Source organism: Vigna unguiculata, chromosome 5 (genome assembly GCF_037176805.1).
Source record: "Vigna unguiculata cultivar grain cowpea cultivar isolate G323 ecotype 2 chromosome 5, ASM3717680v1, whole genome shotgun sequence".
NCBI classification, from domain to species: Eukaryota; Viridiplantae; Streptophyta; class Magnoliopsida; order Fabales; family Fabaceae; genus Vigna; species Vigna unguiculata.
The window spans coordinates 25,505,050-25,528,758 of NC_140796.1; the positions used below are offsets into that span (position 1 = coordinate 25,505,050).

Genomic DNA, 23,709 nt, shown 5'->3' on the forward strand with positions numbered 1-23,709 from the left:
CGTCCCTGCACCACGCCGTCAACGCCTTCACTGCACCGTGAATGACGCATCAACTGCAGCAGCATCACCTGCAACCACTCTCGGCCACCATTGCGGAACGCTGCCACCATTGACGCAGAACCATCGTTCGTTGTCCTCACCACGTTCGCACCACAGCTCCAGCACGCACCAGATTCGCGAATCAGAGCGCACCTGCACTGCGAATCCTTCGCGCACTCACGCCAGTAGCCATGGAAACCACCTTCTCCATCGCGCAAAACGCAGCGCCTCCACCACTACGAACCAACCAGAACCTCAACTGTGACGGACCATGAACCTGCGTGTGTGACAAACCAGAGCAGCTGTTCGAACAGCCATGGAAAGTGGCCGCTGCAACGCGCCTTCAAGCATCCACCGCCGTGTCTTCGCCGGAGAAGAAAAGGCAGCCACCACAGCCGCAGCCATCATCACGTGTTGGAGAAAAGTGTGAGAGTGAAACCCTAATTTGGGAGAGAGAAGGAGTTGCCACGTGTCATCCTCTCAATGGACACTGAATAGTCAAATGGTCAAATCTGGTCAAGCATTCAAAAGCTGGTCAAACAGTCAACTCTGGTCAAAGACTGGTCAAAGGAGAGGGGTTTAACTGCAAATATTGATATTTTTGGATGCCTCTGCAAAATTGGACTACAAAATTGAAAATAGGCTATTTAGAAAATTAATACAAATATTATTTGGTGATAATTTATAAGATATCTTTAAATAATTAATTTATTTAATTATATCATAAATTATTAACCAACTATATTTGTTAAATAGTCTATATCTCTCCAAATATATTTGAATATTTATCTTTATCTTTATTTCAAAAGATATTTGAGAGATTTTAGCAACAGAAAAGCCCAATCCAATTCCTATATAAAGAGACCAAGGGAGAAGTAGAAGACAAGCTCGGGACTTCGGAGTTTAGGAACCCTTAGGGGGACCTAATTTCTTTCTTCTCTCCATTCTTCTATTTTTATTTTGTATTCCATGGATTGCTAAACTTCTTGGGTTGATTCCATTGTAATTTCATTATGGATTTTGAGGTTAGAATGAAATAATTTCTTTGTTCTTTTTTATTATTGTTGAGGTTTTAATTCATCTATGTCTTTTATCTTTGAATCACGTAAAAAGTAATGATTTTAAATCTATATGCATGTTGATCATATGAGTTCAAGGGTTTTTAAATTTAATTGAAACTTTACTTTGATTTTATTTAAAAACTTTCATGTGATTGAATGAGTTTTTACCAATAATTGAGACTTTACTTTGATTAAAGGTATTTACTCTAACTAAAATTAATTGAGACTTTACTTTGATTAATTAAGCTTTTTATTTGATGAGGAGATAAAAGACTAGACATGATTAGGCATAGTAAATTTGATTGAGACTGTACTTTGGTTGAATTTACTGTGGATAATCTAAAAGTTCTCACTTTTAATTGAGACTATACTTTGGTTAAAAGTGAGAACGCCAACAAATTAATTGAGACTTTACATTGATTAATTTGTAAATCTATAATAATAATTAATCGAGCAATAATCTTTAGATAACCGATGATGAATCTATTTTGAAAAAGTAATGGAATCAATCTATTTTCTTTACTATTGTTTATATCTTATTTTATCTTTTTATCTTTATCCCTCCTATTTTTATAATTTTATTTGACTAACACTTGTATAGTTTTATAAGAACTAATTTGTTAAAAATTAATTCCGTGTTCGTTGGGAGACGACTTTGGGTTACTTTACCCTTACTATTTTGTTGACTACTTTCTTAACAATACTGAAGTTGTTATATATAAGTAGTATTAATTTGATCGCGTCAACGACAGCGTTATCAGTGTTGCTAATAGTTAATTATGGTGTGAGAAATATATGGCATGGATGATGCGGTATTTATAGAGGAAAAGAACGAGAGTGTGCATATAGTTTCCTAACTGCCAAATATTTGAAAAATATTGCACATGGCAATTTAGAAAACGTATGATATTTAAAAAGAGTATATTGCACATGACAATTGAGTCCGACATTTTGTTTCTTTAAAGAACAAGACAAGTGGGATGTTTGAATTTGATGTACAAGTCGTACATTCCCTCACGCATTGTAAAGATATGCTTTTATTTCTTTGTTATATTTTTTCTGTTTATATTCGGAGAACACTCACCACAAAATATTCATGTAGGGTTATATTACATATTAACTTGTTAGCCTATAATTGGGTCAAACTATTGCTTGTGTCATTTCTTTTATCAACAAATTTAAAAGGCTTAATTATTGATTTATTTTTTTGATTTATTGCTTTGATTCATTTTGATCTCCTTATTATTTTTTTTAATTTAATTTTTTAAAAAAAATTCAATTTAATCTTCTTATTATTTTTAATTCAATTTAATCATCTTTTTCTAAAAGAAATAAATTTTGTCTTTTTCAATTTGAGACCTAATAAATAAATAAGCTTAATTACAAATTATATGTACATGTTAAAATAATTTTTTAGATTTTATATACTAAATCATCCCACCTAAATGTAATAAAGTTAAATATTTAGGTGGGTGTAAAATATTAAATAATTTCAATATTTAGGTGGAGTGACTTGCTGTATAAGTTATAAAAAATTATTTTAATATGTATATATAAATTGCAATTAAGCTTAATTATTAATTTGATTTCAAATCGAAAAGAAAAAATTAGATTATTTAAAATAAGAGGACTAAATTGAATAAAAAATAATAAAGAGATCAAATTGAATATTTTAAAAATATAAGAGAACTAAATTAAATAAAAATAATAATAATTAAAGGATTAAAATAAACTAAAATATTAAATATAATAAAATGAGAAAACTAAATCACTAGCCAATTTCAAAAATAATAATTTGCATTTATACAATTTGTTCAGAAATTAGCCTACTCAAGATTTCAGATTTAGGATACCCAAACATTATGACAGAAAGTTCCATATAGAACATAATAACACAAAATTCCCCAACTCTTAGAGATTAATTCTCAGCGTCTTTCATCTTTCACTCTGCAAAATTTCAAGTTTTATTTATTGAGAAACTACTTACAAAAAGAAAATTCTAGTTTATGTTGCTAAGTAGTTTTTCTATCGTTAACATTAAAAAAAAAATCTTAACAAACTTGGTGTCATCGATAAAGAAAAATCAAGGGAAACATTAAAAAAATTACTACATAAATGTCCATTTAAAAAAAATCTAATTCGCATGTGTCAAAAAATAGCCTGGTATTATTTATCGAGAAAATCCTGACTAATATCAAATAAGAAATAACATAATTTAAAAAGAAAATATTTTACAACGTGAATAAAAAATAATTCTTATTAGTATCGACAAAAAAAAAATCATAGCCAAATCAACCTAAAAAAATATTTTTGTGTTGATCAGGAAAATTCCAATTAACATTATAGAAAAATAATTTTAACCTACAATGTTTAAAACCTAATTTCAATTGATATTGGTTGAAAACCATCTCAAATGACAACAAATTAAAATAACCTTAATTTACACAAATTCAAAAATAATGTGAATGATATAAAAAAATATATTATTATAATGTTATCAAGAAAATTTGAACTAGAGTTAGTTGATAAATAATGCTGACCTAATTAATATTAACAATAAAAAATAACTTTTATAATGTTGTCCAAAAAATAAATAATATCTACTTTAATTTGAATTAATAAGTTTTCATGATTGATAAAAATATATTAAAATTACAACATCAAAACATGGATCAAGTTAATAATGTCTCAATTTTATTAAAGTCAACGATATTCTAAGCAAAATTAAACTTTAAAAAAAATATAAAAGAGAAGATACATTAATGTAACAATATAAAAGTTTTAAATTCTTATATCTTAGATAAATTTTGAAACTATATAATTTTAAATAATTTAATTATTTTAATAAAATTTTAAATTCTCTATTCTACTGACATGTTTTGTTCCAAATTGTTTTAAATAATTTGCAAAAATAAATTAATCTTCTAAAATTGTCTATCTAAACATCATTAATTCTGTTTAAGGAGGAATCTAGAGAAAAATTAAATTGATTGGTACTTCTTATTATTTTGCAAAAGAAAGAAAAAACTTTCATCTATCTCAATTTTTTTCATAGTGACGTAGTAGGTACGACAACTAGATTCGATTTTTCTGTCTTTGTTTTGATAGATAATTTTCCTATACATTGTATTCAATTGATACATGTATTAGGGATCACAACTAATTTCGTTTGTTTAGGTATTGTCTGATCTTGTTTATATTTTAAGGGAGAATCTCCGATTGAATATCGATATAGAAAATATCTTACTTTTTCAATTGGAGATAAAAATGTATATATTCATCCCAAATATTAACTTTCATTATAATTTTTTTTTCATTTAAATTATTAAATACTCATAATCTATTATATATATATATATATATATATATATATATATATATTATTTATTTATTTCTTTTAATGATTTGACTTATTATGAAATTCATTATCATCTTCAATTTGAGATATTTTTCGTCTTATATCATAATATTTATATCATAATATTTATGCAATTATATTCAAATGATATATGTCAATTAAATAATTCTTTGTCTCAATTTGAATAATTTTACTATTGTTTAATATTTTTATTTATTGTATATCTTCTTTTCATACTAAATAATATAAAAACTTTATCTTCTTTGTTTATTTATTATTAAATTTTATTTTATTTGAATAATTTGTTTCGCTCAAACAATTCCAGTTATCTTTCATATAAAAAATGGTTAAATTTTAAAAAATAATCACTAAAAATATAAAATTGAAAAATTAATTATTTTAATTTAAAAAATACTTATTAAGAGTAAATCTTTTATATAATACCATAAATGACATTGTAAACATTCAAAAGTGATTTTTATTTTCCAATTTTATACTACATCGCATTCTCTCGATCACCTTAACATAAATCTAACAAATATTAACTCATTTCATATAAAATCTACTTAAAAACTAAGAAAACAAACTACTAGGGATGTTACCTTAATACCCCTATCTGATGCGCTGACACGTGTCCAATTAAATGGCTTTTTCGTCATTTTGGTGCCCTTTGTGAATGGTTTCAGCTGCTGAAGACGGAATTCCAAATTTGTCCCTGTTTTCTGGTCCGTAGTTTAATTGGCTTAGGTTATTTCGTAATTTTGGATAGTTTTAAATGCATCTGAGACTGATTTGACGAGCTTTCATTTCCAGTGCAGGCCTTCTACTTGGTTTGAATGCTGAAGCTTGCTGTGGAAGGAAGTTTCACAGATAAATGTCCCAGAAGTTGTGTATTTATATTGTGTTTGTTGTTTACCATTTCTTTCTTCGTTTACTGTCTTTGCCCTACTCCAGGTATTTCTTAATTTTTTCTGTGTTGCAGTGTTTTTGTTCATCATGGGATGTTGCTTTGACAGAAGTTTACGTGAAAAATATGAAGATGCTTCGTTTTTTCTCTGAATTTCTGTTTATTTTGGTTTGTTTAGTGTTTATGGGTAATGATAGAATGTGTTCTGTTCAACTTTACGTGATAAATATCGAAGAAGTTTTATGTGTTCTGTTCAAATTGTGTTTTTTTGTTTAACTTTTTTTCCAGTTAATTTTTTTGTGTTTGGATTGTTGTTTTTCTGTGTTTATGTTCATCATGGAATGATATTTGGAAAGAAGTTTATATTTTCTGTGTTCTGTGTTAAGATTGTTGTTTACCATTTCTTTCTTCGTTTACTGTCTTTGCACTACTCCAGGTATTTCTTAATTTTTTCTGTGTTGCAGTGTTTTTGTTCATCATGGGATGTTGCTTTGACAGAAGTTTACGTGAAAAATATGAAGATGCTTTGTTTTTTCTCTGTATTTCTGTTTATTTTGGTTTGTTTAATGTTTATTTTGGTTTCTATGAAGATGCTTTGGATTGTTATTTTTCTGTGCTCTGTGTTAAGATTGTTTTTTTTCCGATCATTGTTTTCGTTTTGGTTTTAATTAGTTTGACTGATTTTATGGTGTTTTAGAAAGTGCAATGGCGAAGAAGTTGGATATGATTAAAGATATTGATGGTAAGAGGGAAACTCTGAAGTTGGGAGTTAGAGTTGTTGATCATTGGTATGTTCAGTCCCGTGATTCTACTCTTCAATTGGAGATGATTCTGATGGATGAAAATGTAAGTATTTGTTCATTAAACATTTGAGTTAGTTTTTGGATGTCTTATGTATTTTAATTTGTTCTGTTGATTTTGTATTGTAGGCGGACAAAATACATTGCATTGTTCGCAGGGAAGAGTTTGATTTATGGGATAGCAAGTTGATTGAGGGAGAAACATATATAATGCACAATTTCAAGATATTGAAAAATGAAGGGCAGTATAGGGTATGTGAGCATCCTTACAAGTTACTGTTTATTGGTGCTACATCCGTCAAGTTGCAAGCTATTGCTAAACTTCCAATGAAAGCTTACAACTTTAAAAGTATAAAAGATATTGTTAGTGGCAATTTTATTCCTGACTTGCTTATAGGTATGACAAATATAATAACTGTTTTATTTTTATTTAGAAAAATTTCGTATGATTTTCATACTAACCGTATTTTATGTATTATGTCATTGAGACTTGATTGGTGTCGTTGAGAATGTGAGAATTAAGCCTCAGTTTAAAAGTGTAGAGTCGAAAAACGTGGTGTTTACTTTGGTGGATCTCAGGTAAATTAATATAATGGTACTGTATTCTTATGTTAATATTTTGATTTATTTGAACTGAAAAATTTGTATTTTTGCAGTGGTGCTGCTATTTGTTGTACATTGTGGGATGAATATTGCAAGAAATTTATACAGAGGTACAATGACGTAGCTAATTGGGAAAAGCTTGTGGTTGTCATTACTCAAGCAAAAATCAAACCAGCTGCAGGTATAAATCTTTATGAAATCTCTTCTTCGTTGATTGTGATTTTGATTTTTTCTAACATTGGTTTTCATATGTAGGTGAATGGCCAGTTTCTGTTTCTAATACGTGGAATGGTACAAAGTTGATAATGGAAAGTGATTTTCCTCAAATAGTTGATTTTAAGAAACGAATGAAGGAGTAAGTTATCCGAATATTAAGCCATCTTAATTATTTGTCTGGTAGTGGAGTTATTTTACATACTATCAAAAAACTATAGTTGATTTTGTATGTTTTATTTGACTTGCAGAATTGATCCAGATGAATTAATATTGAGTCAGTGTGCAAGTCAATTGACTCAGTCTTCCCAATATACTGATGCTGAACATTTTGTATATAAATGTTTAGTAAAAAGTTTGTCTGAAATTCCATTAATGAAGAAGGTATGAAATCAAGTGTTGTGAAATACTTTATTTCATTTGTTTTTTTTATTGTATTTTAACTTAAATTTTTTCTTTTGATATAGGAAGTTGTATGTGTTACTGTTGCAACAACTGTTAAGTTTAACTTAGATAATGAAGGGTGATATTATTTGGTTTGCAACAATTGCAACAAAAGGACTTATGAAGCAGTTTCTTTCAAGTGCACTTATTGTGATAGAGATAATGCATTACCTGTTTTCAAGTTAGTATATTGTTTTATTGTATTTTTCATTTTGTGATCTATGTTAGTTGTTAATTGCAATTTTTCTGTACTTTGCAGGTATAGGCTCCAGGTCCAGGTCTGTGATGATTCAAACAATTATGCTAACTTTGTTGTATGGGACCAAGAATGTAGCAACATTATTGGGTTGTCTGCTGCTGATTTGCAGAAACAAATGATTGAGGTCTACAATTTTATACTTTCATCGTTTATATTTTCTGCTTTCAGTGTTGTTTATATTTGCATTGTTGTTAATTATAATAGGCTGGTGAAGATGATCCCCTTTGCTTTCCTGATGCATTGGATGTAATGCTAGGCTGTACCTTTGCTTTTAAAGTTCGAACGCAACCAAGAACTAAGTGTGCATCTGTCATTAAAGTTTCAAATGTTTCAGAAATAGTGGCACATGTTAAAAGTCTTATTCCTCCACTTCAAGTAAATATTATTTTGAAATGATTTATGTATTTCTTTCCATATCAAATACATATAAATGTAAAATAATTTAATTTTATTTGTATATGTAGATTGGTTATGGTACTGATAAATGCAGTATGGATTTAGTTTCTGAGAGTTCCTGGTAAGTATATTAAGCTGCAGTTTTGATTCTTTGTTATTTTGAATCACAATTTTTAAGTATATATTACAGAAATTGATATGTGGTTTTATTTGTTTTGTAGGTTTCAGAATTACGTGGGAAATCTATTTGTAATTTGGCTGCAGACACTGATACTGATATAGTATATTCTTATTCCATTATCTTTAATCATAATTAAAACCATAGAGTATTTTTACATGATCAATTTCCTATTCTTAATTTTGTAGATGAGTTTGAGTGCAACTGGTGATAATGACTCGGATTATGTTGTAATTGGAACTCCAGGAAAGAGGTTATTGCCATGTAATGAAAATTGGAATGAATCTTCTCAGGACATCGATTCTGCTCAACTATCCAGCACTAAGATGAAGAAGATTATTAAGAAGGAGAAAACTTAAATTAAGTTGTTCTGATTTGTATATGTTTGATGTATATAATTTTGGGTGCTTTGGAACAGTTATAGTTAAGCACTTTTATAGCCATATATATTCTGTAAGTTGGGTTCAATTACATTGTCCTTCATATTTTGTGTGTTTTGTTGATGTTAGACTCATTCTCGAATATATGAATGAACCCTGTTTTATTATTATATAATGAGCGACTGATAAAATTATAGCTGCCAATATTCAAACAAAGGATATACATGATTGATAATAAAGGAAATTAGATTAAGTAGATCTTCACATACAGAAACATATAGTCTTGCAAAAAGCAAATAAAAAAAAGCCCGTTAACTATTATCAAACTTAAGTCATAAATATTTGTAGTTACATTAAGTGATTAAAACATGAATTGTCCTTGAACGGTTTTTGTCAACTCCAAACATCACTTTGTTTCCAGCTTCAAGTCCATTATCAATGCAGAACTGGTTCCATCCTTGAGTGATGTAGCATCCCATACCCGATCTGTTACTCCATCTAATATTACATTCCCATAAATCACCACTTTCATTGCTGAGGTTATAGCTTGTTTGACTCTTTACCAAGGCTACATCAGCAAATTGTGCATCCAAGTACTGCAAAAGAAATTCACAATATGTTAAGTAATTCTCTAAATTCACGTAACATATACATTTTAGAAGGAATGAAACTTACCAGTGATGATGAGCGGATATCGTATTCAGTCAATGTTTATTCTGTTGAAAAGTAAAATGGATTTTCATCGTTGCTTTCCATTGTAGTACTGCATTCATCAGTTGATTCGGTGATGTAAGTGATTTCATCACCAGCCAAATCAAATATCCTTACTATGAATTTGTTATCTCCCATGTAAGTTAGCCTCAGTACATGATCATTTTTTAGATCATAGTATTTAATAAACTGTGGAATTCCCTTTGTAATAAAACGCATATGCAAGAATCCTCTTGAAATTATAATTTGGTGGATGTTTCCTACTGGATCAATCATCTCAAAGTTATCAGACGCAAATGTTGGATCCCAAAACCGTGAGAATGCATCAGCAAGTGTTATAGATTCCTGTACCATAAATAAATTATCTTTATGTTTATACTGAAATAATTATAAACCAGTTACATATGAATTATATGTATCGATAATGTTACCTGTTGTATGGATAATTTGACATTGAAACAGTTGAAGAATCTGGGTAATGGGATTTCTGGGTGGACATCTGTCGGATTTTTTGGGGCAGGGTATTGGATTTCAGTCATGTCAGTATCAAAAATCCTTAAGTCAAATACTCTGTTTCCTAAGTATTTGATTGCAACAAAATAGTTTTCTTTCAACTTGTAAAAACTTGCTATTTCATAACCTCCACAAAAGAAGTTTTCAGGCACTGAAGTTTGACCTATGCGGATAACTATCTTATTTCCTCTTGGGTCCACTAAGTAGTTTAGATTGTGTCTAACTTCCTTTGACCAGTAAACAACGAAACCAGGGTCAAATTGAATGTATTCCTGCAATATGTATGAAGTAGAGGAATGAAAAATTATGGATGTACTACGCTCTGTGATTTTATTTGTGCAGATGATAAAATAGGAAAAAAACAGTCTAAAGAATGGGTTCCAGTTTGTAATATTATGTCCACAGAATGCATATTATAATTGCTCCTATGCATAAATCGAACATATACTGAAGTTTTGCATTTGCTTTCTCATATCAATGGTTGAAAACAGATGGTACTAACTTTAAACCAAAAAAATTAAAAAACTTACCTTAGTCGGATTAAAGATTCAAACCCAAAATGGATGGTAGTACATCATAGCATTCCGGGAAGATGAAGCCATTGGAATAGATTTGAGAAATGCAGTGCAAAATGATTGGACAATGGAAAGTGAAGAAGTCCAAGGACATGACATAAATATTAAACTTTAAAAAAAAATTACCGTTTCAAATGACGGTTGGTAATCAAATGTCAGTGTAATTAATACTCTGACCTTTTAATTTTTTAGTTTAAGTTTTAAGTACGAAAAAAATACAAAGCACTCATTGCATATACTAATTTCATTAAAGTGACACGACAATATATGAAATAGATTTATGTGCAAAAAAATCCTATCTTTTTTTTATTTGGCGCCATTTTAATTGACTAATTGCAATAACTACAGCATAAACATCTAAGTTATGTGGTCTGCAATGAAGGGATGATAATTTGCAGTAGCAACAAAAATATTGAAACTACTCCAATGCCTACAAAAATAAAAAAGTTTAACTACACTGCGTTGAGGTTTGTTTATTGTTGTTCAAAACTATAGTTATACATGGTAGAATATGTTTTTATTATTTATTTGATTTGAATCCAATGGTGTGAAATAAATTCTCAAGTGATTGTGCTGTATGTTAAAAACGCAGGAATGGAGGCTGATAAAAAAATATTCAAGATTGCTTGTGCCCAAGCAAGATTGAAGCGAAAAATGATTTTGAAAGAAAACATGATGAATAAGAAATGTGTTAAAGAGTGTGGTATATCTTCTAAAAGCCAACATGGAAGAACATTGTGTACTCCACTGTCTGATGTTACAACTCAATTTTTGTCTGGAGGAAGACTTAACACTTCTGGAAGAGTACAATGTCATCAAAATAGAGATGCAGTTCCGGATAGTAATGCTTCTCATCGACAAAACCTATTGCCTAGGTTTGAGATTGTTTTTTCAGAAAAGGAAAAAGATAATCAGTGCTTATTCAATAAGAGTAGTAGTCAACATTCTTCCTTAACTGCATCTCATTTTCATATGGGTGAAGAAATAAGTCAACCATGTACTAATGCAGACAATCCAGACAATGGCCAAGGTATTAATTAATTTATGTACTACCAAATGGATATATTGTTTAATTCTGACTGCTTTCAAATGATCACAGTTCAACAGATGGCTAAAATGCGAAAAAATCAACATATAAAGCCAAAAACATATACAACTTCAGACTCTGAATATTCCATACAATTTGACGAAAGATAAGATACTATTAATTACATCTTTACTTTACTATATTTAGTTTCTTTAAAAATGTTTACTAAAATCGAGATACACATTCAGTTCCTATGTAGATATAGGAGACCCAATTTATACGTGCCCCCATTGCAAAGCATGCATGTGGTATGAAGAAAGGATAGACAAGCATAAACATTCTGCAATTCCAAAGTTTAATTTGTGCTGTGGAAATGGAAAAGTGCAGTTACCTCTATTGAAGGATGCTCCTACTGTTTTGAAGCAATTATTGTTTGATTCCAATAGCAGAGAAGGAAAAAATTTCCAACAACATATTCGTACATATAATATGATGTTTGCTTTTACATCACCAGGTGCCAAAGTTGATAACAACTATAACAATGGTCATGATCCACCGAATCTGAGGATCCAAGGCCAAGCTTGCCATAGAATAGGTAGTTTGCTCCCGCCTGCAGGACAAATTCCTAAGTTTGCCCAACTATATATTTATGATACTGAAAATGAAACACACAACAGAATCCAATCCTTAAGGTACGTGAAGCTAAAGTTTGTTTAAATCAGCAATTTGATATTTTGGATGCTGTATTAATTAAGATTCTATTAATTTTCAGCAATGACAACAAAATTGACGTGGATATTGTAGGCAAATTAACAAAAATGTTAGATGAATTCAATGTTCATGCGAAATCATTCCGAGTTGCTAGAGACCGTTACAGAGAACAACCTTTCCATGATCTTAAATTAAGGCTAATTGCTGATAGGAATAAGGATGGAAGGTTATATAATATTCCTACCGTTTCAGAAGTAGCAGCACTAATTGTTGGTGACATTGACAGTGCTTCCCCAAGAGATATCATAATGGAAAATAGAAGTGGAAAACTGCAGAGAATTAACGAACTTCACACGAGTTACCTAGGCTTCCAATATCCTTTACTATTTCCATATGGGGAAGATGGTTATAGGCATGATGTTAATCATCGAGTAACAAGTACTTCAAAAAACATGAAGAGAAATCGCTTGACAATAAGGGAATGGTTCTGCTTCCGGATTCAGAGTAGAGAATTAGAAGCACAGACACTACTAAGATCTAGGCGATTGTTCCAACAATTTGTTGTTGATGGATACACTATGCTAGAGTCTGAAAGGTTATCATTCATAAGAAATAACCAGTCCAAGCTTAGAGTGGACAAGTACGATAACCTCTTCCAATCAAAATCAAGTACTCAAGAAGAAGGATCTACAAAAGGCAAAAGAGTTGTACTACCTTCCACTTTTGTTGGTGGTACGCGATTTATGGAACAACTTTATTTTGATGGGATGGCCATTTGTAGTCATGTTGGTTTTCCAGATTTGTTTGTTACTTTTACATGCAATCCGAAGTGGCCTGAAATACACAGAATTTTATCACATCAAAATTTATCTGCATCTGATAGACCAGACTTGGTAGCAAGGGTTTTCCGAATCAAATTTGATCATCTTCTAGCAGATCTTACGAAAAATCATTTGTTGGGCAGGGTCATTGGATGTATATTCCCGTTTCCCTATTATTTGATAACGTAAATATTTTTTTGTTCGTTCATATACTAATGGAATGAATTTACAATGCAGACATGTATACTATTGAATTCCAAAAGCGTGGTCTACCTCATGCTCATCTGCTTCTCTTCTTGCACCAAAGTGACAAATATCCAAGGGCTGATGATATTGATAAAGTAATATCAGCTGAAATTCCGTGCCCAATTGCAAATCCTAAACTATATGAATGTGTGAAGGATCATATGATTCATGGTCCCTGTGGAGTAGTAAATAAATCCCTTCCTTGCATGAAGAATGGTAAATGCTCACGCTTTTATCCTAAAAAATTTCAGAGTAGTACAAGTATTTCAGAAGATGGATTTCCACAGTATCGAAGAAGAGACAATGGAGTCTGCGTGGTCAAGAACCATGTTTCTTTAGACAATCGATCTGTGGTTCCATATAATCCTAAATTGTTACTTAAATATGAAGGTCACATCAATGTTGAATGGTGCAACAAAAGTACTTCAATTAAGTACTTATTCAAATACATCAACAAGGGTTATGACAGAATTACAGCGGCTATAGTTAATAATACCAATGCAACTCATCTTCATGACCAGTCAGGAGATGAAATTAAACAATATCTTGATTGTAGATACATATCACCATCTGAGGCATGTTGGAGAATATTTTCATTTCCTATTCATGGCAGGAATCCAGCTGTTGAACGTTTATTTTTTCATCTTCCCGGAGAACAATCAGTGTACTTTAAAGACGACGACTTTATTGATGAAGTCATAGGAAAAGCAACTGTAGCAGAATCAATGTTTACAAGTTGGATGGAATGTAATAAAAAGTATGAATTGGCAAGAACTTTGACATACCCAGAGATTGTGTCAAAATTTGTCTATGTCAAGAAAGACAGATGTTGGAAACCCAGGAAAATAGGAAACACAATTGGAAGACTTATTTGGGTTCCACCATCAACAGGTGAATTATACTATCTAAGGAGGATGCTCACTGTTGTCAAAGGTCCTTTATGTTATGAAGATATCAGAACGGTGGATAATATATTATATTCAACCTTTAGAGAAGCATGTGAAACCTTGGGATTTTTGGCAGATGATAAGGAATATGTAGAAGCAATCAAAGAAGCCAAAGATTGGGGCAGTGGAAATTATCTAAGGAAACTTTTCGTGACAATGCTATTGTCCAATAGTGTCAACAAACCACTAGATCTATGGGAAAAAACTTGGAAATGGCTATCTGATGACATATTATATAGGGAAAGAATAAAAGCTGGCAATCCAGGTATGTCTGTCTTAAAATTATAAACTTATAAGAGAAATAAGTTACTGAAATAACAGAAATGAATACTTAAGTAACTGAATTTTAATGCAGAACTGCAATTATCACTTGATATATTGCGAAACTTGACGTTATTCCATATTGAAGAGATACTACAAAGTAATAGAAGAAGCCTAAAACAATTCCCAACAATGCCATATCCAGATGGTTTTATTATAGCTCAATGTGGGAACAGATTGGTGTACTCAGAACTTGACTACAATCCTGTCACCCAAGCAAATCTTTTTCAGGAAAATTATGATCGGATGACAGGTATAACCTAACTTAAAATTCATGAGTACATTTTTTGTTTTCAATAATTAATATCTGAATTACAATTGTAGGGGAACAAAAAGACATATTTCAAAAAGTTACTGAAGCTGTTATTAAAGATGTGAGAGGAATGTTCTTTCTGTATGGCTATGGGGGTACCGGAAAGACTTTCATGTGGACAACTATTTCTTCAGCATTGAGATCTAAGAGAAAAATTGTATTAACTGTTGCATCAAGTGGTATAGCATCTTTATTGTTGCCAGGAGGAAGGACATCACATTCAAAGTTCAGAATTCCAATTCCAACCATGGAAAACTCAATTTGTAACATAGAGCAGGGTTCTGAAGCTGCTGAGCTACTAAAATTAACTGATCTCATTATTTGGGATGAAGCACCAATGGCACACAAATTTTGTTTCGAAACTCTAGACAGGACCTTAAATGACATAATGAAATACAAAATGAAACCAAATTTAGTATTTGGAGGAAAGGTAGTAGTTTTTGGAGGTGATTTCAGACAGATATTACCTGTCATTCCTAGAGGAACTAGATCAGACATTGTACATGCAACAATCAATGCTTCTTACCTATGGCAGCATTGTCAAGTTTTGACATTGACAAAGAACATGAGACTTCTACAACCAGGTTTACCAAGCACTTCAACATGCGAAATTCAGCAATTCTCCGATTGGATTGTAAAACTAGGTGATGGTATGTTGTGCGAACCCAATGATGGTGTTGTGGATATCGAAATACCTCCAGAATTTTTGATCTCTGATTTTAATGATCCAATTGAAGCTATTGTGTTAAGCACATATCCTGATCTATTGGAGAATTATAGAAATGAGAATTTCCTGCAGACCAGAGCTATACTGGCCAGTAGAATTGAAACAGTAGAAGAAATCAACAAATACATATTATCTTTAATTCCAGGTAATTATTAGGATATTGTTAGTCACATATGTTACATATTGAATATGAATTATATATGCAGTAACTAATACTATGACTATTTTGCAGGACAAGAACAAGAATACCTAAGTGCAGATACAATTGATAAGACAGATAATCCAATAAACGATGAATATGATGTTCTTACTCCAAAATTCCTGAATTCATTAACTACATCAGGTTTACCAAGTCATCAAATAACCCTCAAAATCGGAGCTCCTATAATGTTGCTAAGAAACTTGGATCAATCAGAGGGGTTGTGCAATGGAAGCAGATTAATTATTACAAGGTTGCAAAAACATGTAATAGCAGCGAAGATTCTTAGTGGAAACAAAAAGGGTAACGAAGTTTACATTCCACGTATGTCTATGTCTCCATCTCAATCTCCTTGGCCATTTAAACTAATCAGAAGGCAATTTCCAATAATGTTATCTTATGCAATGACAATTAACAAATCACAGGGACAATCTTTGTGTTCGGTTGGATTATATTTGCCAAAACCAGTATTTAGCCATGGTCAATTATATGTCGCAGTTTCTAGGGTTCAGAGTAAATCGGGATTAAAAATTTTTAATCCATGATTCTGACAAAAAACCATTGTCTTCAACGACAAATGTTGTATTTAAGGAAGTCTTTCAAAATGTATAGAAATTCAGACTATATTAATTTCATTTTCATAACTGAGTGGGTTATGTATTTTGTATAGACAGAGCAGATTTGACAACTAATGTGAAACTCCATGTCCATTATCTAATGACTTTCAAGTTATACAGTTTCAGATACAAAGAAAGAGGATGATACTTGATAAAAGGAACAACTGCAGCATTGTATGAATTGTTGCATGAGCTAATTGGCTCAGAAATGGTGGACATAGTAATTCGAACTAAAAACTATGTCCTCATTTATTGCGAGACCAACCATGGCAGACACGTATTCATATTCAATAAAGAATGCATTTATGTACTGAACTCTTTTTCTTTTTACACTACCGCCACCTCCATTTAATGATTTCTTTCACGAACACAGTATTAAATTGAAATGAAAGATAACCATATACACCAATTAATGAGCGTGAAACGTATTTAGTTTGCAGAAACGCAGTATTTGTTTTTTCACAATTTATCAACAATTAAAATATAGGTTATAAGTATTGTTCCACTTTGTTTTCTAAATCCACTTAATCACTTCAATCCATCCAATTTATTGGAAACAAATCTACTTTCTATATGGAACATTTATTGTTTCAATAAGACGTGACTGAAAATGAAGATTTACCATTATGTAAACTAATTCCATTAGTCCTTAGCTAAATTAACAAAATCGTTTAAAATAGAAACCGATACTTCTTCCATTCAAATAAAACGTTGGCATCATACCAAAATACAAGTGCCAACCAAAAAAATATGTCCTTGTGCGTAAACAGCACCAAAATATTACCACAGCGTACAGAAATTAAACATTCCAGTTAAATATTACAGTAACACACTAGATTTTCTGAACTACGATTAAATTGTCTTCGTTTTTCCTAACTTCTAACTTTATCCTATCACCAGCGCATAACTTATTTTCCGTGACAAATCTCCTCCATCCACACCCCAGATAGCATTCAGTGCGCGCCCTCTGAGCCCATCTGATTGAACATTGCCAGTACATTCCATTACCATTTGATAATAGGCATTCCTTCTTAGATGTCGAAAATGCATTGGCAACGAATGAAGCATTCAGATACTGGAATAGGAATTAAAAAGATTGTAAGTAACTACAAAGTTTTATAGAAGATCAAATAAATTTACTGTAATAAATAAAACTAAGTCATACCAGTGACAATGCAACAACATCATAAGCAGTCAAACATTTTATTAAGCAATTGTCACTATCATCTTCTGGAACATCTTCAAGGTTTTCTGCAGTACCAGAACAAGATGCTGCATTTTCAGTATAGGCAATCTCGATTCCTTCCACTGAAAATAACTTAATTAAGAAAACATTGAGTGATACATAACTCATATGCAAGTAGACTTCATCCTTCAGATTACAGTATTTGAACATTTTCCGAATCGGACCACGAAGAATCGTGGTTCCATTTGGGGTCACATGAAACTTAAACTTGAAAGTTTTAGAATTCGGATCAACAAACTCCATCTCCTGGTCAAAAACTATTTTCCTTTCCCAGAATAGGTGGAAATAAGCATCCAAGGTAATTGTAGCCTGCATTCCAAAAATCATACAATATTAGACTAAAATATGAAACAGTTATTTTTACACAAAACAAGAATGATAAATGCTACAGATTTACCTCTTTGGGACTTAACAGAATCCTGAAAGAAGACAAGAACCTAGACCACACCAAATCTTCTTCTGCAATGTAGCTATCAGCTATACCTCGGTATTCTATTTCAGTCCATTGTAAGTCGAAAATCCTCAGGCGAAAATATCGATCACCACAAAATACAGTGCAGACATAATGCAAGTCTCTCAGATCATAAAATTCTTCGAAAAAAGGTGGTATTCGAAAAATTCCCTTTCTTATCAGATCTTCCTCAAACTCTAAGTTCATAACATTACCCATTGGGTCAGTAAAATAATTGGTCCCAAGAGTAAGTTTGTTTCCCCATTCCAGCATAAAACCATCTTCAAAATCCCCAAACCCCTGCAACGTAATATATGCCAGGAAACGACAATAAAAGACATGCATGTAAGACAAAATAACAAATACTACATGAATAATATTCGAAACATCAATACAAACAAAATACAAGTACCGATTACAAAATCAAAGCTGGTGAAAAAGGTATATAGTATAATATCGGAAAATAAACTGCAAAAGCAAAATACTACTTACATCACCTGGATACAGCAAGCAGATGGAGTTTTGGAACAGATTTTTGAAGCTGTATTTACCCGAGAAAGACATCTTCTCCCACACCCACACAGCGAACCAGAGAAGCCAAGAACTGTGACTGAACTCAGAATGCAAGCAAACGTAAAGTCTAATGCTGTTCCTTCAAAAAACTGAATAAAATATACGTTTCCGGAAACATCTGATATATTAATCGCCTCCTTAAAATATAATTATATTATTTAAAACGAAAACAAAATACTTTTATTGATTTTTAATACTTATTAATGCAAAACTATTATTTGAAGATCAAATTTATTATCCATAATTATATTAGGTTACTTAATGTATTTTTTAAAAGTACGCAAAATGCAAAATATATGATAAGTTGAAATATACGCATTACCAATATTTCTTTCACTATAGTTTAGTAATTACTATTATTTATTTTTATTACTTAAAAATTATTACTTATTCGATTAATAACAAAATTATTATTTTGTATCTCTAAGTATTACTATCTAAAATAAACCTTTTAAAAAAATCACAATTTTACGTACTATTTATCATTCAATGTACTATTTGTCTTCAAATCCAAATTTATATAGCAATCAAAATATCTAAATCCCTATATAACGAAATTTAAATTACATATTTTAAAACATAAATACGAAACTTAAACTCTCTTTGACGTATATATTTCATATATATTACTTTTGTCAACTATAATATTTTGTAACAATATTTATTGAAAAAAAAAATACCCATCTACTTAAAAATTAATATTTTATTCTATCAAAAATACAACATTAAAAGAAAAAAAAAAACAGAAAGCACCACCCGTGCGTACGCACGGGTATAGCACTAGTTAAAAATAAAAATTTAGAATGACCGAAAAAGTTCACAAATATTTAGATAAAAAGTCAATTAAACCTAAATTTAAAATAAAAGGTAACAATTGACCCAAAGAGTAACAAACAAAAACTAACGTTCCATATATATTTATTTATATATACTTTGTGGTTTTGTGTCCAATTGCAACTAACAAAGGTAACATGGGAGATTCCGGAAGTCTGGAACGGTTGTTAAATGATCATAACATGGCCATAGAAAAACAATGTTAGATTGAACAACGATGTAACAGGTTAACTCTGTGTGTATCATTATTTTTAATTTTTATTTATTATGCTCACATTATATGTGAAGACTTATCATGATTCTTCTTTTATGCCTTAATTAATTTTTTTCAACGCCATCGTAATTAAATATAGTTTCTATACGAACACAAATTTTGGGTCTTCACTTTAATTCTGTCGGTTATATTATATTGCCTATAATAATCTTTTTGTAAAATTTCTTTAATGGATTTCGCCTATATTATAAATTGAAGTCCATAGTTTAATTAATTATTTTATCACTAAAAAAATGTGTATCATGACTTAATTTCTCGATGACTTATATTTTTCAAGGACAATTCTTCAGGAACTCTTACGAAAAATACAATGCCAATCTTTTAGAAAAGAGCAATTTCCTAGTCTTTTTTCAAACTAAACTTTCACCTAATGTGATATGACCTCCTATTAAAGTTTTTTATACTTAAGTTTATCAAGTATAAAAATGTCAAAATAGGTGGTTCAATTCGGTTCATCAGACATTTGAATCGTTAATACTTCAGTCTTTAACTATTATTTTTATAATAATATTTTAAAAGTTAGATGAACACTTTCATTTTACTATTATAAAATATAACTTAAGTCAATTCACTTCTATTGTAATGTAATAAATATATAAATACATTGCAAAAAAAATATAAATTTGTAAGTGAGTTAACCCACGAATCCGTGGTGGGCCAAACCGAGTTGCAAAATCTTTGATTCACCAAAAAGTGAACCGGATTGAACTGACCCCTTTTTTAGGGCAACTCGTTGTGAATAACTTGTATGAGCTGGATTAACTCATTTTGACATCCCTACTCAAGTGTTTATATAATTGAAATTATAAAATAAAAACATGTGATATAACATTAAATGAATTTTAATTTTTTTTATTTGATATTCTTTTATAAATAATTTGTGTATATTATATTGAGTGAATTTTTTATTTATTTATTATATAAGTTGAAGTACTATCTTCGATTTGAATTTTTCCTTTATTTGTTTTATATGAGAATATAAAAACAAGAGGATGATATTAGTTATTAATTCTTTTATAGTTGAACAATTTGAAAAAAATAATTAGTTTTTAGTATTTCATTACACTACTGTGGAAACTTTCATGACAATACTGTTTAATTTTCTACACCAATTAAATAATAATCGACATATAGTATAATTTAGTAATTATGTCGATTACAATTTTAACTATTGGGGTTGTTAGTTGATCTTGAGGTCATATCGCACTTTGTTCTTCTATATAAGATGTCTAATCTTTCTTTGTTTGTTTTATAGTAGCTAAGAAAACTAAATTGATTCACACTTTGACAAACTTATTATTCAAACAAAACTTGATATTTATTATTTGTTATCATAAAAACTTTGGGTAACTTGCTGGCAAACCTATATGTTGATTTATGTCTTACTCATTTATGTGTTAACATTAACATCCACATGCATTCCTCGTTTACACAATTTTTAAATTAAAATAGAATTCCCAAATTGATATGAAAATGGAAAACAAAATTATTCCCATTGTTTAAAAATAGAATTTACAAAAACTAGCCAAAATTTTTTGTGGTGGCAGAATCAATAAAGTTTTATTTATAATTTCCTCTACCAAATCTCGATAGAGTTCAACTCAAATCGATCTAGTTTGAAATTCAACCTAACTTTTGGCTCGATTTGAACTTTGACCTGATTCGTCTTGACCTTTTTGCTAAACTCAACTCGAATTTTTAGACTTGTGAACTTTTTATGTCCTAACCAATTAGCAATTCCATAACTTAAGAAATTTTAATTTCCTTTTCTGAGTGAATTTCAAATTCTACTATTTTAGCTATTTCAAATACCTTCTTAAAATTTCTCAATTTCAATTTTCTTTTAATTTCCTCATCCAAATATATCATTTTTCATTAAAATATTTAAAATTCTCCAAAATAAATGAATTACTCTTTTAAATTGTTTTATCCAAACATACTATTAAGAAAAATTTCCTGCAAAGGAATCAAACAAAAAAAGCTCAACAAAAATCGTAAGGAATAAAATACTAAAATATGTTAAGAAGACTATTTATAAAGGTACGACGTCACATGAAATAAAATTCAATACCCAATTAAAAAAAAAACTATTTTCACTAAAATAACTACTTTCTTGATATTTGGAGAGAGACCGGAAGAATATAAAAATACAACTAATTCATTAAAGGTTGTCTCATTAATGAATAGTGAACATAGTAAATTGGGTGATCAGTTCATCTAATATTAAAACATAAATCAAATCATTAACACATGAATAACAAAAATTAAATATATAAAACAATAGTAATACAAACAATTAGAGTAGATCACATCCAACCTCAATACTAAACACTTATATTGATGATTCTTGCCAAAAGCATATGGAGTTGTTATACCTCTCTCATAACTCTATTAGAATACAGAGTAGCATTCTATTTTTATATAAAATAAAGATTGATGCTCAACTCTAGTCTTCAATGCCCAACAATAGAGGTTTTCTCCTATGCGGGATTTTCTTATGATTCAAGCTTCTGATTTGATATTTACCCTTGAGGTTTTCTCTCTAGAAAGATTTTTTTGGATACAACTCTTCCTTTTAGTTTTTAAGCTCTTTAGATTTGATTAATTTAGGTTTCCTTCACTAAAGGATTTCTTCCATGATTGTTTGGTTGTGAAACCAAAAAGGAACATAGGGTGACTTGAGATTCATGTTATGCGGTTTGTCCCACACAGAGAAACCTGAGATGAGTGATGATGAGATTGGAGTTCTCACTCTTTCTTATTTGATTGCATGCTTATGATACACCATATTCATTCTTTTTTCTTTGGTTCTTATCTCCTTCCATCAACAATGTAATGGAGAAATTTTCTTTATTATACTTTGGCTTTCTTTAGACGTTATTTTACGAGTATTTGATTATCTTTGCTAAGGTTTTTGTGTTTATAATCATTGTGGAGCAATACTAACACTTGTACACAAGTTAAATAGATAAAAGTTTAAAGAAATTATATTAGAGAATCTCTTTAAATTAGTAAATAATTAACTAATTTTAATTCATAAAGTAATTTATTTATTATTTTTCTAAAGTGAAAATTTTAATAAAGAAGTTTGTCTAAATGTGTCCTAAAAATACATTTTTTTTTTAATTTTTAATTGTTATTTTCAATCATAAAATGTGATCACAATCTTAAGACACCAACGTGAGCATTAGTATTGAAATTTTCTTTCACTAATTTCATTTTCACCAGGTTTTGCGGTGCATCAACGTGATTTGGATTTCTTCCAAAACGACGACGTCCTTCTCATGCCGTCACTTTATCACCTAATATATCGCAATGGGTCCCAAATACCCCATGTGCCTTTCCTCGTTTTCCGTAGGTTTCTATTTCTCCCATGAAACACGACAATGATTTTACTTTGTAAAAATAAATTTAAGTACTATAAGAGAGAAATACGAGAATAAAAATTTAATTTAAATAGTATAAGATTGTAAAGATTTTCTATGATGTCAATGATTGACTTTTACCGCATATATATTTATATTTTGACAGGTTTATAGGTAAAGTAAATATAAAGAAATGTAATATATTATATCAACAAGAATGGACTTCTCAATATATTTTGTTTTTCCAATGAAAAGAAAATGTAGTTTATTTCGTTTCAGGTTGACAAATTCTCACCCAGTTTTTATTTTATTTGTCATAATTTATTTTTTTAAACGATGCTTCTATACTTCAGAATTCCCGACATTCTTAATTATATCAAATTATACTTTTACATTGACTACAATTTTAATTATTTAATTTATTTATTAAAAACTTTCCATTTAAATTTATATTGAACCATACATTTTTTTTTAATTCCAAAATAAATATTTTATGAGGTAAAATGATCATATGTATTTCAGTTTTTCCCATTGAAATTTGACTTTGTACTTGAGTAGCGAATTTAAGTCTTCACAATACTAATATCATCACGATTTTCT

General features: G+C 30.1%; 1 long non-coding RNA gene and 1 pseudogene across 1 annotated transcript; both read left to right on the top strand.

Annotated features, from left to right (window-relative positions):
- The first annotated feature begins 7,470 nt into the window (after positions 1-7,470).
- Positions 7,471-8,053, top strand: LOC146886282 (uncharacterized). Its single transcript, XR_014995022.1, has 3 exons — positions 7,471-7,606; positions 7,685-7,808; positions 7,889-8,053. It is a non-coding gene; the product is annotated as an uncharacterized LOC146886282 (long non-coding RNA).
- Positions 8,054-11,031: 2,978 nt separating this feature from the next.
- LOC114184527 (uncharacterized) lies at positions 11,032-16,361 on the top strand (annotated as a pseudogene).
- The last annotated feature ends 7,348 nt before the right edge of the window (positions 16,362-23,709 follow it).